Source organism: Pseudorasbora parva, chromosome 10 (assembly GCF_024679245.1).
Source record: "Pseudorasbora parva isolate DD20220531a chromosome 10, ASM2467924v1, whole genome shotgun sequence".
Lineage (NCBI taxonomy): Eukaryota > Metazoa > Chordata > Actinopteri > Cypriniformes > Gobionidae > Pseudorasbora > Pseudorasbora parva.
This window is the reverse complement of record NC_090181.1, coordinates 24589998-24601367: the sequence shown is the minus strand read 5'-3', so window position 1 is coordinate 24601367 and position 11370 is coordinate 24589998. Positions and strand designations below refer to the sequence as shown.

The 11370-nt window shown below is 36.8% G+C and overlaps 1 long non-coding RNA gene across 1 annotated transcript; it reads left to right on the top strand.

Moving 5' to 3' along the window:
• The first annotated feature begins 1589 nt into the window (after positions 1–1589).
• LOC137090667 (uncharacterized) lies at positions 1590–5612 on the top strand. The gene is made up of 3 exons (XR_010907938.1): positions 1590–1782; positions 4688–4718; positions 4800–5612. It is a non-coding gene; the product is annotated as an uncharacterized lncRNA (long non-coding RNA).
• The last annotated feature ends 5758 nt before the right edge of the window (positions 5613–11370 follow it).

The window sequence follows — 11370 nt, the reverse complement described above, 5'->3', positions numbered from 1 at the left end:
TTAGCCAAAATATTTATTTATACATACAATATGTGATCAAATTTTTCTAAATTCATTAGTAAACTAAACTTCAGCAGACCTCTGGATATTAAATAGCAGTTAGAAGAGGAAGCTGATGGCCAGTGTTGGTCCCCCCAACAGTAGGTTATAAAAAGGCTCAATGCCCCATCTAGTGGTCAATATGAATTTGACCTGCAAGACCCTGAACCTGCCAATCAAAGACCAAGCAGGCACTGCTTACACGTATTCTAAAGTATTTAAAATGTTCAAAGCTTCCTTGGATATGAAATTTACAGATGTTTTTCATATTCATATGTGCATCAAAAAAGTGTTTAAAAAAAGACATGGCTATGTGAAAAAGTAGTCCTATTTTTTTGGCGGTTTTCTTTTTCCTGAAGATTTCTTGCTGTTCTCATGCTGGGAATTTCTTACCAAGGAACTTACTTTGCTTTACTTTACTTAGCATCTTGTTTACTCCACAAAAATCTAAATGAAATTACATCAATACTACATTTCAAAATATAAAATTAATTGCCAATGCTGGAATTCATATCAATGCTATATATTTAAACAACTCGTTTAAACAACAACAACACTGGTTTATGAAAATGGCTGGTATAAAATTTTAAACTGGTTATTTGACAGCTTTAGCCATGTTAGCCAGTTCAATGCACTCTCTATATAATAACAACAACAACAGTTTAGACTTTCTACAGTATCTATCTAGCCTGACAAGCTAGACCCACATCAAGATGTTGACACTCGCGGCAAATTAGATTTGCTGCCGCTAGGGTGCGTCTAGATTTCTAGGCTAGTATCTATCCATAATTTGTTGCAAGGTCTGTTTCGTCTTTTGTTATTAACCTTTTTTTTTTTTTTTTTTTTTTTACATTTCATATACATTTAATTAATTGTCCAGGATAGGTGTCAAGAGTGTGGTTAGGTGTTCCTCCTATATCTTTCAAAATGCTGCAAAATTTACAATTCACACGTTACAATTAATGCAATGACCAAAATAAAATTTCACCAATACGTCATTGCCTCACTGCAGAATTATGATATCCTATCATTGAGATCTATATTTTGGATTTTGCATAAATATTCAGTTGGGTGCTCACATATAGTCCCTGTTTGTAGATAGCCTACACAGGTGAGCGAGGTTATTTTGTTTAGAGATTGTTAATTTACGTTTATTTGCATTAGCTTCGTATAAAGCAAAAAAGGAATGCTCCATACCATTCATAATATCCCTAATGTGGCTCATGATTATTTGCATGATGACCTTTTTGGACCGACAGAAAAGTTTATTTAAACTATAGCCTACTTGTATTTAATCTTTTGATCGAGATATCCTTAAAAGTATAATTAAGTATTCTAAGTACAGCCTATAGGCCTACCTGACTTGTAGTTGCTTTACTCATTTGATTGAGTAGCTGTTACGTGTATCTCTGTTTTTCAATTTGAGTCCTTAGGTGGCGTTGAGGAGATTCCCCAACCTGTAGGAAAGCATGACGTCATCAGGGATATCGGATAAAGGGGCGTTGTCGGCGTCATGGCGTTCTCTCCGCTTCTGTGGTCTTTGTGGCCCTTTGTCACCATGACGGCCGCTCTCTCTTCGACTCTTTTGGAGCGTTTCTTGTTGTTAAATTCATTTGTTTCAATGTGTATTTTCAGTAACTGGTAGTGGATTGTTTCACTAGATCACTTTTTGATTATTTATTTAGTGTAGCAAGATAAGCAGAGGCCCGGAAGATTCACTTGTTTTTGTTTTACGGAAGCCAGGTAAGAACTGCTTCTGAAATAGGCGTAGGCAAGCGTTCTCTGTTATTTTGAGGTACACTACCAGTTTACTGTTTTGTATTTTTAGTTGTATTTTCGTTAATAGTTTATAGCGTTTGTTAAGTATCTATGAGTTATCTGTGTTAAGTGTGTAAGTTGTCCAATTCTGATGTACCGGTAAAAGAACTCGTACATGGCGTCTTGAAATGTTATCCAGTGTGTGTGTGATTAACTCAGAAACGTGTGGTCTTTATCCTATTTCTGATTAACTTGGTTTAACGAGCCTTATTAGCGGGGTAAGGCAACAGTAGCCTATAGTGTATCCTGAAAGTAATCACAACAATGCTTCACTTTTTCCATATTTTATGTTTCAGCCTTATTCCAAAATGGATTAAATGAATGATTTTCCATTCCTGTCAAATCCAATAGAAGGCACAACATTGTGTCTGCAAATTCAGCACTTGAGGCTTGTTTACAAACGATTCCCCAGTGAAATGAAGCGAACATGTGAGCTGGAACTTCAAAGTATCACACTTGGAAGTAGCCTTCAAGTATATCTTTATCATAGGCTACTTGGAAGTTAGCTTAGAAATTTAGACGCACCCTAGCGGCAGCAAATCTAATCTTCCCACGAGTGTCGTTTAGCAACTCTCAATACACTTCTGAGCTGTAAACGCCAAACTCTGGTCGGGCCTATCACATTGTGTATAGTTTCAGTGGGCGGGGCTTAACATAATGACGGCGCTTGTGTGCTTCTAGTAAACACAGAGGCTGGTGAACGGCGGTATTTTGAATCAGATTTGACCGTGACTCTGGAAGACTTGAAGTTGAGCTTTTCTCTGAGAAAAGAACAAAAACCGGCACAGAACACATATTCCCTTCTTAAAGCTACACTGTGTGATATTTTCCCCCATCTAGCGGTGTAAAGGTATATGACCATCCAGTGAATAATAGTTTCTGCTCCTCTCAATTTCGATTTCGTTTCAACTCCTACTGTGGCCGATTTAGTCATGGCTTTCAGTTCGACCTCTTCGGTGAGTGTTGCTTCAACTCAAGTGATGAGGTAATTTTTGAAAACTATTATAATTTGCAGTTATTTAATTTACCAAATGATCTATGATCAAATTAATCTATGTAAAATGAATAATAGTTTTACGTTTTCGTTATTTTTAACCAGTTCATTGCTAACATCAGCTATCAGGTTCCCAGACGAATGCAAGCTAATCTTAGTAAAGTAACTTTTATCAGTGCTATCGTTATTCTGTATATTGTACGACATCACTAGCGTAAGGCAAACAAATTATAATGCAATTAAAATATTAATCTCATGTTATCCGTCATAGAACACGGATTTATGTTATAAGGTAAACAATACTTTTTCATCATTGACGCGAGGAAAACTGGCTAGACGTCGTTCTATGTTATGCACAGCACACCATGATATAATTAGCCAAGAAACAATAAAACTTCCAATATACAAATAGGCTGAATTAATATTACCTGTCGAAAAGAAAGCAGGCAACGTCGGCGTTCTTTTTAAAATCGAGAGCTCTATCCATCTTGAAAAGGCCACTCCAATATTTTCTTTTGTCTTGTTGATTTGCCTGTTGCGTTGCCGTCTTAATTCTCTTTTCCGCTTCCTTGGCGACTCTGATACATATTACGCAATGTTACTAGGTCCCCGACCCGAGTCGAATTCGGTAATCAATTCCAGGACGTGGTTGCTTTCACACAGAAGGCGACCTGGCAATGTTCCGGGAATATTGCGGGTCCGACGTGCAGTGTGAAAGGGGCTTAAGAGTGATCCTCCATCATCATATAGCAGCCTCAAGCAATCCTCCTCTTCACATTCGACATTCGAGTGTAAAAACGCGAAAAGCGAAGCTTGAATTTACGGGTATGTCCCTCTTTGGCAAATGTACTTTCAAGATGGAGGAGCAACATGGCGGCTGCCATCCGAACCCTCAACATGTATGTATTTTCAATGGTATATTATAAAATTACGAGTGCATTATTACTTGAAAGAAGTAAATGTACATTAATGAGCACATATATTTTTGAAAGAACTAAATGATTTTAGCTAAGAATAAACTAAAAAAGTTACACAGTGTAGCTTTAAGAGTGCATGACTTTGGAGTTTTGCCGACCGGATACGGCAAAAGTTTAATCTTTCAACTAGCTCTGGTTGGTTGTAGTGCTATCCAATTGCATGCACACTGTGCAGAGGGAGTTTGAAAGACAACCGTTTATCCCGCCCCTCGGCTTGAGCTCTGTCAATGGTGAGTTTCCAAACCAACCATCTTGATGTCTGGCTTGTCAGGCTACTTGGAAGTATCATACATTCCTAATATTATGATCCGAAGGAAGCTTTATGCAGCGACTGTGTTCTTCCACAATTGCTTTCTTCTTCCACATTGTTATTGCTGCTGGCTAGTGATCGACCGAACAGCTCCATGAGTTGATGGGCTGGGCTACTGAATTAGAGGTGCTGAAGATGTGTGTTTCATAGCGCTATGATGTAAGGATGAAGCACACGATCGTTTCTGGGCCAGGTGTCTATAAAAGCTTTTCTTTGACTAAAAATAATTTTTTTGGATAATCTTCTATTACCAAGATATATTTTAAAAGCTCAAGGGAAATTAGATTTCTCAATTCATCACCCCTTTAAAATTATACAAACAATACCCCACAATGACAATGTGAAAGTTTGTTTGAAATCTTTGCAAATGTATTAAAAAAATAAAAATTAAGGAACTTCAAATGTATTCACAGCCTTTGCTCAATAGTTTGTTGAAGCACCTTTGGCACCAATTACAGTCTCAAGTCTTTTTTGAGTATGAACATGGTAGTGTATCATGGCACATCTATTTTTGGGTAGCTATTTTATCCCTTTTTTTTTTTTTTGCAGGACCTCTCAGGTTGGGGAGTGTCGGTGCAGGGTAAGATGTTTAAGCGGGTTCAAGTCTGGGCTCTGGCTGGCCCAATCAAGGAGATTCACTTTATCTTGGCTTTATGCTTAGGGTTGTTGTCCTGTTGGAAGATGAACCGTTGCCCCAGTCTGAGGTCCAAAGAGCTCTGGAGCAGATTTTCATCAAGGATGTCTCTGTACATTGTTGCATTAATTTTTCCCTCAAACCTCACTAGTCACCCAGTTCCTGCTACTGAAAAACATCCCCACAGCATGATGCTGCCACCACCATGCTTTACTGTACGGATGGTATTGGCCAGGCGATGAGCATTGCCTGGTTTTCTCCAGACATGATTTATTATTAAGGGCCAAAGAGTTAAATCTTTGTTTGAACTCCAAGTGGGCTGTCATGTGTGAGTTTTTACTGAGGAATGGCTTCTGTCTGGCCACTATATAGGCCTGATTGGTGAAGTGCTGCAGAGATGGTGGTTCTTCTGGATGGTTCTCCTCTCCCCACAGAGAAAGACTGGAGCTCTGTCAGAGTGACCGGTTCTTGGTCACCTCCCTGACTAAGGCCACACAGACAGCCAACTTTAGGAAGGGTCCTGGTTGTTCCAAACTTCTTCCATTTATGGATGATTGAGGCCACTGTGCTCATTGGGACCTTCAATTCTGCAGACATTTTTCTGTACCCTTCCCCAAATCTGTGTCCCAACACAATCTTGTTTCTGAGGTCTACAGAAAATTCACTGGACTTCATGCTTGGTTTGTGCTCTGAAATACACTTTTAACTGTGGGACATTGTATAGACAGGTGTATGCCTTTCCAAATTGTGTCCAGTCAACCGAATTTACCACAGGTGGACTCCAATTAAGCTGTTAAAACAGCTCAAGGATGATCAGTGGAAACAGGATGCACCTGAGCTAAAAAAATATATTTTTCTTTTTTTTCCCTCTGTCTTTCTTTTTTTTTTTTAATTTGCAGAGATTTCAAACAAACTCCACATTGTCATTTTGAGGAAAATAATGATTTTAATCCATTTTGGAATAAGGTGAACAAAACGTGGAAAAAGTGAAGCACTGTACATACTTTACGGCACTGTATAATAAATAGCTATTTGTCACATAGTTTTACATGCATCAGTGTACACCTGCATTGTTTGAAAATATTGATTTATGAATAAAACACATGTTCTTTCCTAATTTGGAGTATCTGAATTTTTGTGTATAAAAAAAGGTACACTGCTGTAACTGGGGTGGTACCCCAAGGTACAAAACCGAAAAGGCACTAATATGTACCATTTAGCGGTGAGTAAGGTACAAAGATGTACCTTTTTACTTGTGAACCTTAGGGTACTGCCCCAGTGACATAACAAGTGTAGGCAAGTTCACTGATATTGTAATTTACTTTAAATCAACTTTACTCTTTTTCCACCATTGACTGAATTTTCCGGCTATCCATGTTGTCACTGTTATACTGAGGGGGCGATATTAGTCATCTTCTGGTACAGAATCTCCAGATCAAAACCTCAAAACACAGGTAAAGAAGAAGCAGAAGCAAGTGCTATATTCGAAAATTGCACCCTAAACCTTATTCACTATTCCTTACGTTACTCCACTAATAGCTATAGTCCAATTCGGACACTGAGTGCCCCAGATAGGCTGCAGCTTTTGCATTTTGTGCTTGCTGCTTAACAATCATTTAAAACAAACTGGCAGCTCCAGTAATGACAAGAATCTAAATTTATTTATTTTCACATTGATTTATTTCTACATTTATAAATGTGGAAATAAATAAATGTAGACATAAATACCTGTATACATAAATAAATAAGGAAATAAATAAATGTATAAATAAATAAGAAAATAAATAAATAAATAAAATAATAAATAATTGTGAAAAAATTCAATTACACATAAATAAGGAAATAAAAGTTTAAATACAAATTCATTTGTGCTTTTTTTTTTTTTTACATTTCTTTGTATATTTATTTATGTATTTATTTATAATTATGTCAGGTTTGGAATTCCATATAACAACTGAAGCTTTGGGAATGGGGATGGCCTCGAGCTTTATCTGTGTTTTGATAATCGTTTTAATTTTTCTTTGCTTTTTCGTTTGTTTGTGGAACCATTTTTTTAAAGGTTTTGTAAAGAATTTTTATTTTCTAAAAAATGTTTAGTCTAAAGAACCTTTTTGCGCTACAAAGTACATTTTTGGAAAGGTTCTTTGGATATTAACGGTTCTTCATTGAACCATACACCCGCCAAAACAAGAACCATTATTTTTTAAGCAGCCTGTTCTCATGAAATGTTTATCAGTTTTGTGAGTGTATAAGTATGATGTTATATTCACTTAAAGAAAACATACAGTTTACTTGCAGTATAAAACTTCTAATCTAGTAGTTTACTACAAGTATTTGACTAAACTATCAGTATAATATAAGTTCACTTGTAGTAGACTAGTTACAGTAAAAAATGAAAACTCAGTTGTAAACTAGTGGTGTACACAAAGTTTACTGCTTTAAGTACACTTAAAGTAGAAATTATAACAACATTTATACACTAAATAGTAGGCCAATTTAGTATTAAGTAGTACTGAAACAGTACACTTACAAGTATAATTCTATTACATTGATATTAGTATATTTTCTACATACAAGTGGGCTATATTAAAAATATTGAACTTTACTTAAATGTAGGCTACTTTAAAATTAACTTGAACTATACTTGTTTTTTATAAGGGTAGCAGGCCTGATAATCAACCAAATAAAAACAATAAATATATAATAAAAGAAACAAATAAAATCGCCCTCTATATAGAACTAATTTAAAAACACATAAACAAGCTTAGACAAACATTCAAAGTTGACAACGGATATTTGCTGCACAAGACTTGACACCATTTTTTATAAAAGGAAAAAGGTATTGTTATATTCATTTACATTAATTTTGAAAAATAGGCTGTAAGCATATCTTGTGAAAATGATGTGGTCTGCCATAAATCGTTTCTTAAGATATCTTACTAAACAACTCACAAAGCCTTGACGTTAGGACAACATGCCCTCAAGTCCACAAGGGGGAAGTGTTCATACAGAATGTCAAAACCGGTATGAAGAACTTTGTTCAAGGTATCTGTAATCTAAACAAGCTGATATAAGAGCATCACTTCTAATCTTATTTAAAATGACATGCACAAGAACTAAATAATAAAGATTTGCTGTGGTAGCCCTAATGAAGAGTTTTATTTAAGCCTATATTTATGAACAGCAAGAATGTCAATAGGCCTACATTAAACCATTGTCTGTGCATGGTAAAATAATGTTTCAATGTAATTAAGAAATTAAGATTCTCTATTCGGTTTTAAAAACAGGTGTTGTAGGCTAGTCGTTGACTGGCTCAGCATCGTATCTCTGTCAATCGATGGTTGTTAGCCCTCGTTGTACCATACCGTGCGCAATAGAGTAGCCTATAGCAAACACTGCTATTTGACTTTTTATTTTTTTCCTTTGACCAATTCCCAAGGTAGCATGCTGAACTGTTCAAGCCCCAAACACCACATGCCTAGGCTACGGCATAAAACTCTTGAACGAACACACACACACACACACACACACATACACACATACACACACACATATGGGGGGACATTATAGGCGTAATGGTTTTTATACTCTACAAACCATATTTTATATCCGCTTACACTGCCCCTGCACCTAAACCTACCCATCACAGAAAACATTCTGCATTTTTACTTTCTAAAAAACCTCATCCTATATGATTTATAAGCATTTTGAAAAGTGGGGACATGGCCAATGTCCTCATATTTCACCCTCTCCTTGTAATACCTGTCATGCCTGTGTCATTATACACATTGTGTCCTCATATGTCCCCCCCCCCCCCCCCCACACACACACTGTCTTTATGGGAACTCTCTCTTTTTATACTGTACAACATATACACTTACTAACCCTACCCCTAAACATATCTATCACACAAAACTTACTTCATTAGGCCTATTACATTTTAAAAAACAAATAAATAAAATAAAATAAAAATGAATTCTGTATAAGCTTGTTTCCCCATGGAGACACCAATTTCCCGTGAGCCGTGAGTCAGTGAGTGTTCGTTAAGGTTAAAGCACACACACACACACACACACACACACACACACACACACACACACACACACACACACACACACACACACACACACACACACACACACACGGAGCTCGTTTGGTTCCAGATAAAGACTCGCATAATGTTACGCAATATGCGTGGCTATGCGTAACTGACTAGCGCCATGCGCGGTCATTTCCAGATTAATTTACGTTCAGTAGAGTCCAGTTGTTTATATCTAGCATACTTGTTGACAGTGTTATGTTATGTTAAATGTTAATCGCACAGTCTACGTGGAGATAAAATATGATATAGATTGAGCCCAGTGTTTAAGGGCGTAATATTTGAGTGCATTGCGCGTTTACTTTAGACTATTTCCTAAACTTTGCACTTCGCCATAGGTGCAGGCTATGTTTTAATTCAACCATTAACAGTAAATTTGTATTTAGGCTAGAAATTTAAAACTACATTTTTATACATTGATTTTAAGAAAAGAAAGAAAGAAAGAAAGAAAGAAAGAAAGAAAGAAAGAAAGAAAGAAAGAAAGAAAGAAAGAAAGAAAGAAAGAAAGAAAGAAAAACTGATATATATATATACTAATAACGAATAGCTTTGTTATAGTTTTTTATTTCTTCTTTGCCAAATATGGGTTTAAATTGCCCAGTCCATAAAACACTTCTACGGTTAACTATAGACTAGACTTCCCATGTAAACTTCCCATGTTCTAGGTTAATAAACACAACGCGAAAGCGCAATGCTTATAGCCAACACATGTGTGTGTGTGTGTGTGTGTGTGTGTGTGTGTGTGTGTGTGTGTGTGTGTGTGTGTGTGTGTGTGTGTGTGTGTGTGTGTGTGTGTGTGTGTGTGTGTGTGTGTGTGTGTGTGTGTGTGTGTGTGTGTGTGTGTGTGTGTGTGTGTGTGTGTGTGTGTGTGTGTGTAAAAGATTCTGTATTCCTACGTGTCTCTCAGCGCTATGCCTTTTTTTGTCCCCAGCTCTCATTGTGCACACTGCAGGGTTAAATATCACTTGTCTCTTATTTTGCCTGGAAGAAAATGCATACTCATACGGGTACATGCGAAGGTTAAGGGTTTGAGCTTATTTGCCATATGGCAGCAAGCAAAGAAATAAGCGAATGTTGCAACAAATATATCCTTCTCTCTCTGGGTCCAGGTATCAGAGCAATGCGCGCGACCTGTCCGTGAACCCTCTTTAGAGCTTAGGAGAGTGACTTAAACGAGATCGGTTCATTAAGGCAGGAACTCATTAAGGCAAATCTGAAGAGGTTATTTCAGAAATAATGTTTTTTTTAAATCCGTTTTATACGTAGGCTACAAACATTTTTATATGCACCGACATGTGGTAATATATTTTGGTAATTGTACAGGAATTGCATTCTAATGCACACAATAATTTTCAAAAACTTCTGCTATTTTACACAATCCCTATTGAAAGATGTGGTGTTTCTGAAGTGTTAATTCTGTGAATTCGAACTTGATTATAGCCAGCTATATTAATTCATAACCCACAAAACCTTATTGAAGTGGTCTAGTCTTAAATGTAGCTATAATCTGTCTAATTGCGTGTCTGGATGCATAGTTTCCCCCCGAATATTGTCAGTATGATCATATTTAGCAGCAAACTTCGTTAAAGCTAAGTAGTTCCCAGATTTTTAAAATAAAACTATTTTAATTCGAGCACATCTTTCTCGGCAACCTTTTTACGCTTAGAATAAATAGCCTAATAGTAACTTTTAGTTACAGACGAATAATGGGTTTGGACGCTTAGACTCGTGTAAATCATGTCAAATAAAAAAAAGTTAGCAGCAAAACGTGGTTAGTTTCGCGTTAGGTCTTCATTACCAATTCAAAACCAAACTCAATTCTTATAGTAAAGTTATAAAACACCGCACATATTTTGTGAATGGTGAGGAATTCCTTATTGAGTCCTTGTATTAATTCAGGATGAAACACAAACTGAAAAACAACAAAACAATCTATTTGTGTTCATTCAGATGACACCTGGCAAAGTTTGAAAACATGACCGGACAAGTGTGTGGCTCTGAAAGCATTAATCAGGGCATCCGGCGATGCATCTGGCGGCTTAAGGATGGGAGAAGACGCGCTAATTAGGTAGAAATTGCCCTTTTCCCCGTGACCCAGGGACCCTTGGCAAGCTGTTAAACATTAGTTAAGCAATTAAAACATGTAAATGCAAATGTAGCTTTTGGTGAAAGCTCTGACCGTGGCATAAAGTGCATTATATTCCGTGTTTGTTATGATCCACATGATGCATGTCTTAGTCTAATGTCTCAATGTATTATGACGCATGACAAAAACGCAATTATTGGCCTTAAAGGATAATAACAAAGCAACAAGTGGTTGAGTGCGAGATGGTTGGTCTCTGCTTAACACGAATAAATATTCATAAAACGTTAAAATTACTTTTTAGAACTTTATGAAAACCACAAGCGTGACTTTAAGAGGCTAGGGGGGACAAAACAGACAGCAAATGTAGGCTATCTGGGAGTGTCTGACCTACTGGCAGTCACATGTCTTGACAA